We start from the raw sequence: 18418 nt of genomic DNA, 5'->3' as shown, positions 1-18418 counted from the left end.
GAATGTCTAATATTTATATTTAAAAATAGAAACGAATTTAACGCAAACAAAATACACAATTATAACACTCGAACCCAGTCACAGACTGTCAATAACAGAAAAAGGACCTTATTATATGTGCATCAAGATATAACCATCTACCGAACTCTGTGAAATGTATAAGCGCTATTAGAAATTTTAAGAAAAGTATTAGGGAAATGTTAATAAGCCTAGAACCATATACACTTGACGAATATATTAATTAATCGTTGTTTAGTTTTGACGGCATTTCATTTGTACTTTTAATAATGACACCATGTAGAAATCTAATGAAATATTCGGCAGGGTGTTCTATAAAGGGCTGCCGTTTTGGAATAATAAAGAGTAGGCAAAGTTAATCACGGGGTCGGTTGTAAAAGCAATATATATCTCGTGGAAGTGTAATCTAAAAAATTTTGATAGAATTTGACTGGTGAAGTTTGAGAAAAGAAAAACGTAAAAATGGCAACGTCGACCCCCTAGGCAGCCGGGAGCACAATACACGACTACTAGGAAAAGCTCGGCGAAAGACCGGCACCCATTACCATTATATATGTTAGACGACTGGTTTTCCATCGGGAGGGTTGCACGGCGGCGGTGGCCTGCTAATTAACGAGCGTCGAAAATCGATTTATTTCACACCGAAACGGGTGGGGGCGGGGGAGAAAACAAAAATTCCCCGCGTATAGGGAGGCGACGATACGCACGGCAACGCCGCTTATTGCGTCGCGGCTCCAATATTCGGCAGATAAGCGGATGACCATGGCTGACGTCACGCGAGACGGAGGGCGAGGGGCGAAACAATGTTGCCGCTTCCTCGTCCGAATGCAATAGCAATGATCGAATTATGAAATGGTGGAAAATCCCCAAAAGCGTTCTGGTTCGGGTGGGGGGGGGCTCAGGTTTGAAACTCTTATTAAAAAATGATTCATGTTACTAAGTTAACGTTTTATTAATTTTTTAAAACAAAAATACAGTAAATCGTGGGTAGTGAATTCATAGGGCAATGCAGAACAGGAACAGAACCACTTAACAAATAGTTTTTCAAGACGACTATATGTATTATTCACGCAGAACGTGTAACGGAACGAGGTGAAATTGATTTAATATCTTATAGTAGCTCACAAAAAAGGCATTTTGCATGATTAGTGCAAAACCGTCGTATTTTATAACATTATTTAACTTATTATAGGTTTAAAGGCTAATAAATTTATCTATGTATATTCGAGTTATTGCAAAAAATCTCAGAAGCGCAGAAACAAAATATCAAGCATCAAGAAAAGCTGAAATTAAAGTTCATCTTAAAGAAGGGACAATCATGAACAATTGAATATAGGACAGTAGTTGCAAGCATGTGTAAGCAAGGACACCGAAAGAATATATGCAATAGACTTGCGACAAGGTAAAGAAGTAATTAGTAATAAAAATATTTGTAGCAATGTGTAGCACATTACACTGTACCACTGAAACTATATAAGTATTAATAAATTTCAATTATGTTGACGTAATTTTAGAAATGCCGAAGGTGCCACTGTGCAGAAATGGGGGCAATCGAATGTACCTGTAGAACTGAAAGAATTGAGTAGAGTTCTGGGAGCAAGCGAGTAACCTAGATATTAGTTTGGTTATACAGTTTGGCACAAAAGCTGGTCGCAAGGTCCTGTATGAAAGGATATTATTGTTGGACTTACCCTTCACCAAATGTTCCTATATATATAGCCTAAAATAAATATATTTTATGTTTATTAAAAACATTACTGGTGACTCCTAGTAAAGTGTATAAAGGTTACCTTTGTCATAAACATAAAAAATGTTATTATTATAGGCATTTACTTGGACATGGCACTATGGATTGTATATCAAATACAAGGAAATGTGGATGAAAAAAAAATATTATACATGTTTTGGGAGCAATTATTAAAATCCTGGTGCTTAGAATTAAAAAAAAAAAATGTGTGTTACCCCAAGGCTCACTCGCAGCAGGATAGGTCGAATTGCACAGTGAATCCAAGTCGGCTTATAATCAGTTTTATTCCCATCATCAGGTGTAAACCCTATCTATTTTTCTAAAAAATGAATTTCGTTTTGGACGTTGTCATTCATAAATTTGATTTGAAAGACTTTAACCTTAGCCAGTGGCTGTAATAAATAGGTGGCGATAAATACAACAAAATTTTCAAAAGATACTTACGGGTTAATAAAAAATATTCTTTTGAATGCGGGTTGCAGTGCCATTCAATAAAATTAAGACATATTTTTTTGGTAACAATAATTCATCGAATTCATATGTCCTGTGCGGATTTAGCACCCGGTGTACGTCCTGTATCTTTATAACAAGCACCCTTTCCCGAATTCGTATTCGGATTATTATTATTATTATTATTATTCAAATTACAAACTATACCATTTGATCTTCTGCTACATCGAGATCCCTCGCCAGGCGAGACTCAGCGAGGCTTTCCGAAACGGGACCGAACGCCGTTCGGGATTTTCGACCATTTTTCGTGTTCCCGCGCGACAGGAAATTTCCGACGGAGCGGCAACAGCGCGCGCGGAGAATTCGCGAGATCACGGTCGCGTTATCCCCCCCACCCCCGCTCCGCGACGCAACGACCCGACGATTCGCACAGCAGGGACCGCGAGATGTCGCGATTTTAAAAGCGTTCGTTGTCGGCGATTGGTCGGGCGAGGCCACGCCCCGCGCAAAACATAACCATGGCCGGCCGCGATCAGAACGCGCGGCGGCGGTATTTTCGATCGATCGCGCGAAGAAACTTTCTTGTTTTTCGGAAAAAAAAAAGAAAAACAACCCGCTTATTACTCAGAAAGAAACTTTTACCCCGATTTAAAATGAAAAAAAAAAATAATTACGCGAATTAAATTACGTCCGCGGAATATAAAATTGATTACATTTTGAAAATTGTATGCTTATTGGGCCAATAAGGTTTCCGACCACTGCGCACAGCAACGTAAAGAATTTTTTATTTTAATAAGCAAGAGAAATCAAATCATAGATATTTTTTTTAAAAATCACGAATTTTTTGATTTTTGTAAAATTTCGTTTCATTTTTAAAGCCGCTATAAACAATATGGTACAATATATACACCAAGTATTCTTCAGAACGCACTTTAACGTGGTAAAATTCGAAATTGTTATATATTTTCAAAATTTATTTTTTAAACCCTGATTTAGTAAACGTTAGAGGGCTCTTTGCGTGAAACTTTTTTTTTATTTTCACCGTATTTTATTTATTCAGAATGATATTGCAAAATAGAACGGATTGTCTTAAGCAGAATCACAAATCCTCGAAAATTGTTATTCTTGTTTTGAGTCGATAGGTGTTATCATTTAACCACAAATCGACTTTTTTCAACAACACCGTGTCTTTATCAAATGTAATATTAACAAACTACCTTGAAAATATCATACAAGAATATCCTTTAAACGATCAATTCGATTTTAATACCTCTCTATTATTAAACTTAAATTCTCATAACATTAATTAAGGTTTTATTGTCATTTTTTGGTATATATAGTAGCCGGTAGTTTGTAAATATTACATTTGATAAAGACACGGTGTTGTCTGAACTTTTAGTTCTTATTTACTTTGTTAAATGGATTTTCATCAAATAAATCAATTCATCAATTCAGTTCAATTTTCGGCTTTTTTAATCTCGGCCCGAATATCCCGCACTTTTAATTTACATAAAAGTGATATTTATATGCATTTCTGAACATTTCTAAAATGTTTAATTTGAGCAACATAAACACATTTAAAATTTTAGAAAATAAAAAAATATTAATAATAATAGTTAAACAGTATACAAGGCTAACCATGATTCATTTTCGAAATGCCCACCCGTTCATTTCTAAACATTTTCTAATAATTTCGCAATCGTTAATTATTTTTTGTCGTAGATCATTGATATGTGTTATGGGTGGTTCGTACACTAAAGACATTAAGTGCCCCACCTCCAAAAAAGTCCATCGGATTTACGTCTGGTGAGCGAGGCGACCAATATAGAGGTCCGCCCCCCCCTAACCGTCGATGTTCAAATCTTCTTATTCCTACGTTAGGTCCAATGACTTGTGTTTACTGGGTAATATTTAATCTTATTTGCGATTCTGATGACCAGCTATCTTGCCATCTTTTTTGTGGTCTCCCTCTTGATCTTTTCCCCTCAGGTTTTTCATCTCTTGTGATCTTTGCTAATCGGTGCTCTTCCATTCTCGTTACGTGTTGATTCCGATTTATTCTCTCTCTTCCCCATCTTACTATATCTTGAATATTACATTGTTGCAGGATATCTTCGTTTCTTACATGGTCTCGTCTAGTCCTATTATGCAACTTAATGTTTACATTTCAGTTGTTTTTAGCGCTTGTTTTGTTTTCTTTGTATCGGCTCTGGTTTCTGCTATTGGTCTTATACAGGTTTTATAGATCCTTGTATTCGCTGTTGCTTTCCTTTATATATATATATATATATATATATATATATATATATATATATATATATATATATATATATATATATATATATATATATATATATATATATATATATATATATATATATAACGCGAGCATTGAAGATGCCAAGTGAGATCTTGGCGAAACGTCTAACTGGTTGGGCATGAAGAAAAAGGAGACATTTTGAAAATTAAAATTGGACAAATGAATACTTGGTAAGTAGGTATTATGTTTTTTAAAAATAAATAGGATATAAATGTAATATAAATAAAGTATAAGAAATATAATTTAATAAAATATATATTACATATTTATGTTTTCTGAGCAGTTAAATTTGGGCATACAAAACTAAATCATTTCTTTATTTAAGTAAGAAATGTTAGAGAAAATCCCCCAGAACAAAATTATATTTTTAGTTATATAGTAGAGTTAGTATTTTTTTTTTAATGGATGCAAACACCCCAACAAAAACAAAGTATTAATTTTAGGAATCACCCTGCATAACGTACAATTTTCACATGAAAACGCTGTTCCTATTTTTTAAGGCTTGTTTTTATTTGATGGTAGGTACCATCTCGAGCAAAAAAAAAAAACTAGAAAAATTTGTAGGTTGCCAGAAAAAATTGCCTGAAAATAGGACTTTACCGTCAAACTGAAAAGTCCTATTGGTTCTAGATTTTTTTTTGCTACTCTCATGAAAGAGATTTTACTGATGAGAGTTTAACGAGGCTGGTATTTAATGAAATGACTTACATAAATGTGGAGATTAGCATCTAAGATCACTTTCATGAGAGTACTATCAGCGTCAAATCTTCTTTTTTGAATATATAAGATACCAGTATCGTATCGTTCTTTTTATTTTTTTTAATAAAGTAACAGATACATAAAACCTGTCTTTCTCAATACTAAAATATTTTCAGATGCGGATAAGATGGCAAACACATAACAAACATCAAAAGAATGTGAGAATTCAATAGCTGCTTGTCTGAAAAGGGCTAGTTTCACCAAAGAATGACAGAGAACCTGTCAAATATTAGTTATTTTTTTAGAGTTTAGTTTTTTTAGTTTAGTTTAGTTTCGATATAGTATCCCATCCTAAATTATTTAAGACAGTTTACGTTAGATTGTTCTATATTATATACCTACAATTTTTTCATATCTACAATATAAAAAAATCGGATGTGTATAAAATGTGTTTTATTAATGGATTAAAATACAAAAATTGTGCCTTTCAAGTATCGCCTGCAGTGATAACTTCACCAACCATCCGCAATAGGTTAATTCCTTCACACGCGAGTACCAAATACTGGGATAGAATGGTTGTAGTCGTACAACCAATTGGACTACTGGACATTACCTTTCCGGTATTTCTCATAGGCTGTTGGAAATAACCTAATAAGTACACCCTGTATAAAATTGATTACATTTTTACTACAATTTTGTAAATTACATTGAGTTTTTCGATTTTATCTTATTTTTGATGTTGTTGTTGTAGCAATTACAACATATTTTAAAGCCACTACAAACAATATAGTGGTATATTTAATGTTTATAATTTTTAGATCCTTACCTACTTTACCTTCCTTTATTTATTATTTATTTCGTACATACATCGTACAATTTCGTATTTCTTTATCTTAAGAAAGAATGTACACGATTTTCAACGTATTTACAAAAAAAAAACAATAAATTCAATAGAATGCAATAAATCTTTTACTAAGTGGGGGCGTATTGTCAATAGAAAAAATAAAACTAACCAAAACTAATTTAAAAACTGCAATTCTTAACCTTTTTTTCTTCTAGGAAACGTATTTACTTTAAAAGTTAAATAAATAAAGAAAACTTTTACAAGAACATTTTGTACCTAATATGTTCCCTGATTTACATCACACACAAATTTGAAAATTTCAGGTAATTCCGTAACCAGGACAATATAATTTTGAACCATTGTGATGAATGAACGCCCAAATTAAATGTCCTACCCGTAAAGTCCGTTTCATTTAAGGATAACGCTTTGTTAAAAAAATTTTTAAATCAGAACAAATTCGACAAATAAACAGCCTTTTTGTTCAATTCATTTGTAATCTAAAAACCAGTATGCGTCAGCTTTAATATTCATTATTTCCGATTTGCAAATAAGTTATACCTAATTTTTTGGATTCAAAATGTTTTTTTTTGCACAATTTGCAGATTTTATCTACAGCTTTAAATCATATGTACCTTGTTGTTCATAATAAACAAAATGCCAGAGAGAAGTTAGAACACTTGTGTCTGGAAGGCTGTAACCATCATAGATCCTATTTACCGGGCTACCTAGTTTTTTCAAACAGCACCCTAGTGGGAACAAAAACTTTTTAAAGCCGGTACTTTTTTTGCAACATATTGACACCAAAATTTTCAAAATCCGTTAAAAAATAAGCTCACAAGAAAAAAAAACAGACAAAAACAAACTATTACTTAGGTGGCTTTGCTTCACTTATAACAAAATTATCATGTCGATTATTTTGTGGATTTTTCATTTTCAGTTCCAGCTTTCTAAAGAAAGAATGTGCAGGAATGCGACGTCTCGGATAGCGGGCTGCATACAATGCACGTTCCAGTCGAGAGTTTTTTCTGTATTCCCCGTATATCAACTTTTTCTCCATTTGTAAATTGATTATTGAATTCCATAATAATCCAAATCGATAACACGACAAAATCGATAGTCAGATAAAAATGCACAAACTGTCAGAACTTTCAATCACCACCTAAGTAATATTTCGTTTTTGTAAAAAAGTATTTACTTATCTTTTTTTCCCATCCTGTGAGCTTATCTGTTAACAAGTTTAGAAAGTTTTGGGGTCCAAATGTTAGAAAAAAAGTAACGGTAAAAAAAAATTGTTTCGACTAGGTTATCCTAAAGAAATTTACAATTTCTCCCACGATCAGGTGACCCGGGGCCAATAGTATTTATGATGGTCACAGCCCCCTTTTCAGAAATTAAATAAAAATTTATAAAAACAGCGCCTCTAGCACCGATTTCTGTGCAAGTATATTGGTTATATATTTTATTTATATAAATTAATACCCGTAGCGGAAAATATCGACGTTATTTTTAATTAATTATTATTCGAAACTTGTATAAATATAAATAACAAAACAAAATAAAAAATGATTTCGTAATAGTAATAGGAATATATTTAGAATTTCAGCATTTTCTTAGGTAATATTTTTCTTTGTCCCGAAACTGGACCATTATCTTAAAAATCTAATCTCGCAAGCCCAACTTGTTTTAGCCGAACCCCAAAGAATGACTCTGTTAGACTTGTTTGGAAAACCACGATTCGATCACATATTCCGAATTGGAAAAAGTGCCGACATATTCCGAGAAAGTTTGAGAAAAAATTTTGAACTTGAAAATAATCGGTACCTATTTCGTTTAGCGGGAACATTAAATAAAAAATTGGGTTAAGATGACGGTTGGCAACTATCACTCGGACCTTCGAAATCGACAAAAATGATTTGGAGTACCTTGCTTCGTTTATGGATCATACTGAAAAAACCCATGTTATTATTACTTTCACAGTACTTGTTTGCAAAGAATAAAGGGGGAAACCTCTGAGTGAAATAGAACTAAATGATGAGATTAATTAATTAATTAATAGAAGAAAAAACGGAAAAAAAAATGGGGTGGCCCTCCATTGTATTTGTCACTCCGTATTTCCTAGCGCCCCTATCAAGAAACGACGGAGGGGGAGGTTCTGACGGGCGGCTGATAGGGGGGGGGGGGGGGGGAGGGCACGGGGTTAATGGGCGAGGTCGACGCCCTCCGTTGTACCGTACGCCACGGCGTCCTTGAACGGCCTCATTGCAGTAATCAGCAAATGTTTGCGTCACCACTAGGACCTCGGACTACGCCACTGACTACCTATACGTATGCGCCTGTGTGTGTGTGTGTGTGTGTGTGTGTGTGCGTTCGACTCGTATGTTAAACGTAAAAACATCGGGGAGGTTGTTGACTGTTCTATGTTGTTGTGATTCTGTCTGAGTCCCGCATTCTTTCACCGGTTTGTGGTGCATTCACGCACGCATAGGAGTGGGATGGGGGGGGGGGGGGGGGGCACGGTGCGCGGGGCCTCATCTTCGCCGCCGCCCCCCTTCCGCCATCAATTGGCTTTTTTTTTTTTGTCAAAGAAAAACCGAAAAAGAAAGAAAAAAAGAAGCGAAGTTCTCGTGTGTGTAGAAGGCCAGAAAATATTGAATTTAGGTTACAAGTCAGGTGTAAAATAATTTATATAATGATAATAATAATAATAACACTTTAATTTTTTTATTTTATATTGTGTGAAATATGTGCGTTGTTGTTTTTTGTTTTTAGAGATATCAAGGTAAACAAACAAAACAGAATGCAACACACTTTATATTTTAGTCCACTCGTTTTTGATAAATTTCAAAGAGTGCCCTGACTGACAAATAAAAATAAGCTTATGTTTCACATATTAATAAACAACTTTGACGGTTCAATTATTGTCCATTAGCTTCAAGCTTCAAGCATACTTTCTGAATAATAACAGTGCAACCGCTCGTCGTCAGTATATTACACTATATGCAGATATTTCAGACATTTCCAAGGCTGGCAAAGGAATTTCCAGAAAACGGTAACGCATTAAATGCTAAAAAGGTATCATACTGTTTTAAATGACGAAAATAAGGATTCTATGAAGCACATCCCGTTTCCTCTATTACTGGAATATATCGAGGATCAATCTACTAAGTTTTGAAAGAATATAAATATAATGCATTTAAATTTCGTAAAACTCAAAAACTAAGTGCAGAACAATGTCAAAGGGGAATGCAGTTTTGTTTGGATTTTTTAAATAGACATAATGACAATAATAAATTTTTGAAAAGCACTTTATGGACTGATAAAAGTTCGCTCACTACACAATAAAGCTGTGCAAGTTCAGCAAATGATTTCCCTTGTAGCTCGAAAGTATTTTGAAAATTACCCAAAGACGAAGATCTCCGGCAGTGTTACTGGCGAAAATTTAATAACAAAAGCATGTTTATTAAGAGAGAAAGTGGTGGCACCAAAATATTATTATTATTATTTTTTTAATTAAAAAAAAAAACGTACGTACTGAATGTTATAAGCGGTAAAGTTTAGACCATTTGCAGATCTCCATGGTAACGGATGAATTATACTATACAGGGTGTTTTAAAATATATTCTTTTAATTTCTGTAATATCACTTTAGATACTTTTTACAAAACTTCTGGCTTCCTCTTGCGTCGGTTTTTGTTCAGTCAAAATTGCTGACGTTTCGCCAATCATACTGTTGGCTTCTTCAGAGCTTGACTGAAACTGACAGCTCTGAAGAAGCCAACAGGATAATTGGCGAAACGTCTGCAATTTCGACTCAACAAAAACCGACGCAGGAGGTTTCCAGATGTTTTGTAAAAAGTATTACAGTAGCCTGTGGAAGTTTCTTTGAAAAATCACTTGTAGTCTCTATCAAGCGGTATTATTTAGTATACCAAAATGTTTTTAAAATATATCAGCAGCGGAGGTACGGAATTTTACCAAACATAACAATATCGTTAATATGACAGCATGAAGAGAAATTAGTGTATCTTTTTAAGTAAAAACGGTGTGAAAAAAAATCAGAAATCAAATTTGCACATAAATGTATGTTCATATGAAGTTTTCTTTCAATTATTGGCATTGTTAAAAAGGTGACCCATCAAAAAAACCGTGTTTTTTTTTTGTATACAAACACTGACATTGTTTATAGAAACCCAATTTTGTTTGGTTAAAAACCAAGGTCCATGAATATTTTGAAAATGACCCCTGTTTGAAGACCCCTAGCAGATTTGAAAAAAAAAGAGAACATTGTCCATCAAATTAATTAACTCGGTTATAAGTAAGTAAAAGTTTCTTTTTTTTAAGTTACGTTAATTTTGAAATTGCACTTTTTTTAAAACTTCCAAAAATATTAAAAAAAAGAAAATGATATATTTGATTTTTCTCGATACGTAAGTTTAAACCGGAATAGTATTTGATAAAACAAACAAAATATTTTGTAGCAACAAAATGTAACTATTTCCTTTATCAACGCGTTCTCCCGTAAAAAAAAAAAACAACAAACAAGCCAAATGATTTCGGACATATTCAACAGACAATTAATCATTTTCTCGCTTTGCGTCTAATTTTTTTTCTTTTATTTGGAACGGAGTGTTGGCAATGGATTTCTAGACGCACCGTATAAGCCGCCAATCGTCCCGCCTAACTCTACGGTAAAGGTAATTCAGGTAGAGGTTTCCTAGAAAACACAACGTCGGGACAGGTAAAAACCGACAAGCGCATGAGGGGGGGGGGGGCACAGAAACGTCGCCCAGATTGATTACGAGTTTCGTTATGGAAAAAAAAGCACAATTACGAAACTCCACGACTCTACGGTAACTTTAAGTTTCCACAATTATGCAATTAAATGTGACAACAAATTTGCCTAATCCAGACCTGGCCCGTTTCGGTACGTCAACGATATCGTCCCGCCTGGACCACACGACACACCGACATTCCCTCAGTTACTTTGGAAATAATAAAAGGCGATCCCGGAAAAATGAAAAAAGACAAACAAACAAAAACGGCAACAACGGCAAACGTGTCAGAAAGGTATGTGCGCACTTGAAAGGAGTGAACGGGTGGGGGCGACAGATAATGAGGGGGTGGTGGGGAGCGCGTCGTACAAGTCTGCCCGTCGCACCCGGAGCAAAACCGACGATTGCCGAACGTCTACGACTTTTCAATTCGCCGAACGGAGACGGCCGTGTTTGTCTAAATGTTGATTTGTCCAAATCGTATCCGGGCGTTCGGGGCAGAGCGGGAGGGAGGCCGGCAAAGCGTTTCCGTGGAAAAAGAATTTTCCTCGTCAGGGAATAATTACGATTTGTTTACATTACAATCTTTTTAAAATGCATCTGTTATAATTTACAGTGACTCAGCTTAAAAGATTCAGTTGCATCTGAATTAATCAAAAAACAAACCTATCATAAATGTATTTGATTAAAGGTTCTCAATTATTATTATTACCACGATTAACACGAATCATATCAATCAATAAAAACGTGTGCCCAATTGTTCTCACAGCTAAAACTATTGATGATTTTTATATTTATTCAATAAACAATACGATTTATCAATATCTTTATCCAATACTTCAGCTGCGACTATTTTGAGGACATGGTTGTCAATTAAAACACTTTGGATTATGAAAAAAATTAACCAGCTAACTAGCATAACCAACAACATTTTGTCGAATTTTGGATACATTTAAATAGCCAAACTACAAAACTAAGCAAAACCATTTTACTGTATAATGAAACCATTTAATAAATGACGACGAACAATGAAAAGTTCGAAGATTGCCAAGCTAATGCTTGAAGCTACTGATAATTATACATTAAAAACAAACAAATCTTCGATGGCTGAGTTTGCACCTTGCCTACTACCCTGCACTAACGCAGAAAAAGAGTGTTTTCAATTATAAACAAGTTTTGGAGTGGCGAAAAAAGTCAACTTCATGCGAGCACTTTGAAAACGGTCATTTCTACAAGGATGCAAAGTTTATCATCAGATCACGTGGTCCCATATGTCGAATACATTGGAGAAGAATTCATTTTTATGCATGACAATGCTAGGTCGTACACCGCAAGGATTGTGCAATATTGAACATTTATGGGATGAGCTAAAACTAGCTACGAGCTAGACTTCGTAGCTTAACCGTGACATATACGGGCACTGTAATTTCATATGTCTCAAAATATTCCAGCTCCGTATGGGTCACGGTTAATATAGAAATATAATTTTGCACATTAATATGAAAAAGTTTTTTCGCATAAATTAGTTAAAATTAGCATAAACAATAATAGGTTGCAAAAAAAACTTAATGTTTTTTTTGTAACGAAATTGTGCATTAAGGGGTTAACATTCCACAAGAAAATTAGGGCAAGAGAGGGCCGTACCCGTTATTAAAAAATGAGTGTTGAGTTGCTAATTATCACTAACCCTATTTGTTTTTAGTAATAAAAAAAAGATAATTTGACTCGTGCGGTTATTTCTATCGAAAAATCGATGAAATTTTTTTTTGTTTTCTGTCCGTTCTCCGTTCTCTGTTCCGGAGTTTTTCGACTATAACTTCCGAACGGTTTGAGCTATAGTCTTCAGATTTTGCTCCTTTTAACCGTCCACGGGGTGCATAAGATATGTAAAAATTGCTGCTTTCAAGCCGCAGCGTCCATCTTTTTTCGTTCCTGTATAGACAGCAAAAGCTTTTGTATTTAGCGGTTTCACCTATTGTACAGGGTGTTCCTGATATTTCGTGCTATATAAGATATCTGTTAAATTTAACAGAGAAGTAAAAATTTTTTATTCGGTTATTTTGTTTTCCAGAAAAACATGCCTTATTCCATAACCATTCACCGGATCGTCACAATTCTATAATCAGCAGACGCGGCAGATCCAGTGCTGTAACATTCATTTCAGGAATATTTTCAAATATATACAGACTTTTCCAATAATAGACAAAAATCTAAAAGACCCAGAAAATTGTTCTTTTCCAGAGTAATTTATAAACCGCGAATCAAAAATCGTAAAAAATATGGCCAATCGGTTCAAACGGTGTCATAGGCCGCATCAAGAACTACAATATTTGTATTTACGGTTTTCGTCTATCACATACGCTGCTTTAGATATTTGAAAAAATCCATAAGAAAATCACTGTACTTCCGATTCGGTCAAGACGCGATGACGTCACTGATTATTACGGCGCACTGCATGGTTTCAAAAAAAACCTATTGTCTCGAAAACCATTTACTATTTTTGAAAAATTCAAGAGAGAGAGAGAGAGAGAAAGTTGCAGGTTTTGTCTATCATACAGAGTGCGCGAGATACTTGGAATAATATCGTTGCAAATCGTCATTACTTGTACAATTTTTTATATTTATCAAAGTTTGTCGTTACTTTGAAATTCGGCGATAAGTAAAAGACGCTTTATACGGGGTGTACGCAGAATTTAATTACATCGATTTTGCAGCATCTTTTTCCTTGGAAATACAAAGCTGCTTCGCGCTACGCGTTACGAACTTGCCCCGCCCACCGACAATTTTTCGAAAGCAATCTTGTTTTACTACGCGAAAATAAAATAAGTTGGTTTTTCTAATGAATTAAAAATATATATTTTTTTAAAGCGTTTTTCCTTGTCAATCGCGACCGTCGGTGGAAACGCTTCGAGCGATTTTCGGGCAACGGAAATCTTGGGCCCTTTCGAACGGCAAAAGGAATTTAGCGTCACGCGAACCAGTTTCGCCGCAACCGAACATACACGCGCGTCGCGTACCCGCTCCGGGTGTGACGGCCAGACGCGCTGGCCCGTTCATACGGAGCAGGGGAGGGGGAACGCGAAGGGGGACGTTGTTTTGTTTGCTCGATCGCATCGCGTCCGTTTAACGGGACGCAAGCACACACACACACACACACACGGGCGCATTCCGCGCCTTTTAAACTGACCGAATGCACCGTTACCGATCACGGTCTCGCAAACGCAAACGAAAAGGAAACTTACCTCCGCACGCCCGTGTCGCGCCATCATCGCACAAAATTGTCCCGCGCGCACTAAAAACCGTCTCTCTCTCACGTCCGCAAACTTTCTTTCCCACGACGAAATGAACGCACGCACAAACGAACGCGACCAAGGCCCGACCGGAATGAGACCCGAACGCGACCGAAAACAACCGAGACGCGCGACGCAAGACATAGCTGGAAGGGGTCGCGAAGGACCTGCCGGGGGTCGGGGGGGACAGAGAGGGAGACGACCGCCGAGTGCGGCGATGCCAGGTCCGCAGTAAATTGCGCCGAAAGTTCGTGGGATAGATCACGATAAAGTTCGCCAAACGATATACCGCCTTTTTTATAACCTGTATGGTTTAAGAAACGGCCGTCGTGCCACCAGCCTGGGCCGTATTTTTCATCGATTAAACTGTCATATTAATTCATTACGCGTCAAGTCTCTACTTGAGGTATACTCTGACCAGAAATATAGTGCCTTTTCAACCGATCTCGTGATTAACTTTGCCTACTGTTTATTAATGCAAGACTTTGAAAACTGTCCTTTTCCAGAGCAAATTATTAACCGCAAATCAAAAATCGTAAAAAATATGGCTAATCGGTTCAAACGGTGTCATAGGCCGCATCAAGAGCTACAGTTTGTTGTTTATTTGCTGTTTACGTCTAGCGCATACGCGGTTCAAAAATCAAAATGAAAATTACCATTGCTCGCCCTCAATGTAGAGGCGATGACGTCTTTTACTATTACGAACGTGCATGGTTTCACAAAACAAGTATTTGCTCGAAAACTCTTTACTCTATTGGAAAAATTCATATACCAGGAGGCCTGGCAGATGCAGGGATATCAGCTCTATTTTGTACATTGTTTTAATTACATACAGGGTGCGTCGTTCATGGGCAAAAAAATCTAAAAGACCCTAAAAATTGCCGTTTTCGTGGGTAAATTATTAAACGTAAATGAAAAACTATAAGACATGGGATAATTCAATTTAAACAGTATCGTAAATTGTGTAACATACAGGGTGGGCGGAATATTTGAAAAAATATCATTCCAATTAGAAAATCATTTGTACAAATTTAAATATTTAACAAAGCTTGCCGTAACTTTGAAGTTCGGCGAGACTTGCAAGACACTTTATACAGGGTGTATGCACAATAAAATTACATCGATTTTGCGAAAGTTTATGGAACTTTCGCAAAATCCCTATGTTTTCCATAATTGCGGGCAAAAGCCAGCACGATGAAGATTGGGACAGATTATACTAGTTTTTTAACAACACCATGATTGATTTTCCCAGTTTTGATAGCTGCTTCACATCTTCCCTTTTAAATAATTTATAAAAGTGAGCTCAGAATATTAGTGGATTTTTCTGAAGTCCATATAAAGGAAAATGAAGAACCAAAAATTAAGGTTAAGGTTTGTAACACCCCAAATTTGAATTTCTGCAAAAAGTAGTAAAACATTCAGCATTAAATACTTCATTTGAAATAAACAATAACGCAAATTGAACATACAGCTGCAAGCGCTATTTCAACTGAGCAATGGAGGGAGGGAGTTTTGTAGGAAAAGAAGATACTGCAAGAAATGAAAGGAAGTCAGAAAAAAATGGCTTTCCACAACTACTGTGGAAAAACGATTTCAAATCGGTATCGTGTGAAATATTGGTGTGCTTCTTTAACATCAATCTAATTTAACGACTATGGAGTGGGACAAAAAGGGGCTTCTCTTTCAAATAAAAAGCTGCCTAGCGCTATTTGCCCCGTCCACCGACGATTTTTCGAAAGCAATCTTGTTTTTATTGTTGCACCTGCTTCCACGTTTGCATTCCTTTCTTATAAAATTGTAAACATTAAAAACACTATGTTTAGCATTGATTGTCATTAGATTCGGCTACCATCTAAACTTCGTCTTCAAATTCTACGTTGTTTTCCATGTCTTCTTCTTCTTCTTCTGCTTCATTCCGCGGGCTCCGCATTTTAAAGTGTTAAAAAACAGGAACCTTGAAAAAATGCTTAATTGTAAGATTCTAAGAAATATTTTTATCTACCGCGAATATAATCTGTAGCATTTTCGAATAAACAGAAGCGTTTATTTTAACATCAGGTGATATGTATCATCCTTAAAGAGTTTAATCCACGGCCCTGCGAAGGTCGGCGGTTAAATTACAGTAAAAAACTTAAAACATCAAAGCAACAAATACACTATATTTTTGGTCGTATTATAGCTAGATTTCAAGTTGAATTTGCCCATTAGATAGGTTGATCTCCTATATTAGAAATACCTTGGAAAGTTTAAACTGATTTTCCAATTCAAGGTTTTAACTGACTCTAAAATATTTTCCTACGAAAGCAATACAAAATCCCACGTAGGTTATTGATTTATAATGGATGTTTTCCCAGTTTGCCATAGGTTAATTTTTGGGGGTTGGTGACATAGGCGTACGTTGTCAGTTTTATGAAGAGACTTTGAGTGCGTTTCTACGAAGAATTGGTTTTTATTACAAAACCAGCAATAAGATACAAAGAAGTACTAAAGAAGTACGCACACACGATTACATTCAAGGAGGGATGGACTGATGGTAACAGCAGGTGTAATTATCATACTACATGGGGCCTCTGAAGCTGGTTGAGTAGATTGCTTTCTGCAAAAGATGTCAAAAATTAAACTGAGGTGGCTTTTACTTGACGAAAATTAATTTAACAAAATAAATAAGAACCAAAAGTTCAGAGTTTCACGAAATTATATATTTTTACATGACAATTGTTTCGACAACACCGTGTGATATTTACAAACTACCTGCTACTATATATACCGAAAAATGACAATAAAATCTTAATTAATGTTGTTATAAGAATTTAAGTTCAAGAAAAGAGAGGTATTTATGGACGTGATAGATTTAGTAGATTTTACCCTAACTCGGAAACAGGTTAACCCATTGGGAAACAGGATTTATTAGATTGTTAAATAGTCCCTATAGACCAAAATTATTTTCAATTTAATAGACAGATTTACATCTCTAAGGAAGGTTTGATTATGGGAAACCCATTTAGTCCTTTGTTAGCCGAGATTTGTATGGCTAATTTGGAAAATATTATACTAGAACATCCTTTAGGTAAAAGTTTTCTGTGGTGGTATGATGTCTTTGCTTGCTCTGTTGAAACGGATAGACAATTGAACTCTTTTTTAAATTACATTAACTCATTACATAATAGTATAAAATTCGAGATTGAACAGGTTAACTCTATTAATTTCTTTGACTTAACAATTACCAAAAAGCAAAACAAATTAGATCTTTCCATTTACCGTAAACCTTCACACACGGACACAGTCAAACATAACTGCTCAAATCACCCTTATACTTTATACACACAAAATGGTTGCATTTCACTCTTTTATACACAGACTTCTTAATACGCCACTCTCAAGAGAAAATTACAACAAAGAACTTAATATCATTAACCAAATTGCACTGAACAACGGCTATAATACGTCCATTATGGATAAAATAAAATAAAATAAAATAAAAAAACAAATCCAGACGACAGTAAACTTTATTTATCCGAAACCTAATACAGAACACGAACAATTTAAAACAATTACATACATAAGAGAACCTGGTGGTGGAAATGTGGTTTAAAAATAGCTTTCAGAACTAACAACAAAATAGGAAAATATTTAAAAAACAATAAAACGAAATGTCTAAAATCTCAAAAATCAGGTGGCTACAGGTTGAAATGCGGATCTTGTCCTAAAATTTTTATTGGACAGACAAGTAGATCCTTCAAGAAATTACAATAAAATCTTAATTAATGTTGTTGCGAGAATTTAAGTTTAATAATGGATATACATTTGAATGTCTCATTTTGTTAATCTCCATGGCTTCCATTAAATTTAAATTTCTACTTTTTGTAGCTGTATGCAAAATATGAAAATTGTCGTCAAAAATGTGGTTTTCTGTGTTCAAGTGTGTAGCATAATTAGAATCTAGAATATTGTTTTTAAACGCTCTTTTATGTTCGTTGATGCGTTTCTTGAAGGATCCACCTGTTTGTCCAATATAAATTTTAGTACAAGATCCGCATTTCAACCTGTAGACACCTGATTTTTGATATTTTGGACATTTCGTTTTAGTATTATTTTAACATTTTGACAAAACGTTGTCAAACTTTTTCACTGGGTTCTCCTATGTATGTAATTGTTTTAAATTGTTCGTATTAGGTTTCGGATAAATAGAGTTTACTGTTGTCTGGATTTGTTCTTTATTTGCAATTTTATCGATCATGGACGGATTGTAGCCGTTGTTCGGTGCAATTTGTTTAATCAT

General features: G+C 35.1%; 1 protein-coding gene across 4 annotated transcripts in view; it reads right to left on the bottom strand.

Moving 5' to 3' along the window:
- LOC132698819 (serine/threonine-protein phosphatase 4 regulatory subunit 1-like) overlaps window positions 1-18418 on the bottom strand; it is an 88796-nt gene that overhangs the window by 31682 nt on the left and 38696 nt on the right. Inside the window, exon 1 of one of the 4 annotated variants that reach the window (XM_060665141.1) lies at window positions 14092-14229. The exons of the other annotated variants lie outside the window; for them this stretch is intronic. The gene's annotated coding sequence lies outside the window, so the exon portion shown is untranslated. Of the gene's footprint in view, window positions 1-14091; window positions 14230-18418 lie in introns of those variants that run through there. 4 annotated transcript variants of the gene reach the window in all.

This window comes from Cylas formicarius, unplaced genomic scaffold (genome assembly GCF_029955315.1).
Source record: "Cylas formicarius isolate icCylForm1 unplaced genomic scaffold, icCylForm1.1 PGA_scaffold_2__14_contigs__length_35257938, whole genome shotgun sequence".
Lineage (NCBI taxonomy): Eukaryota > Metazoa > Arthropoda > Insecta > Coleoptera > Brentidae > Cylas > Cylas formicarius.
This window is presented reverse-complemented; position numbering and strand designations above follow the sequence as displayed.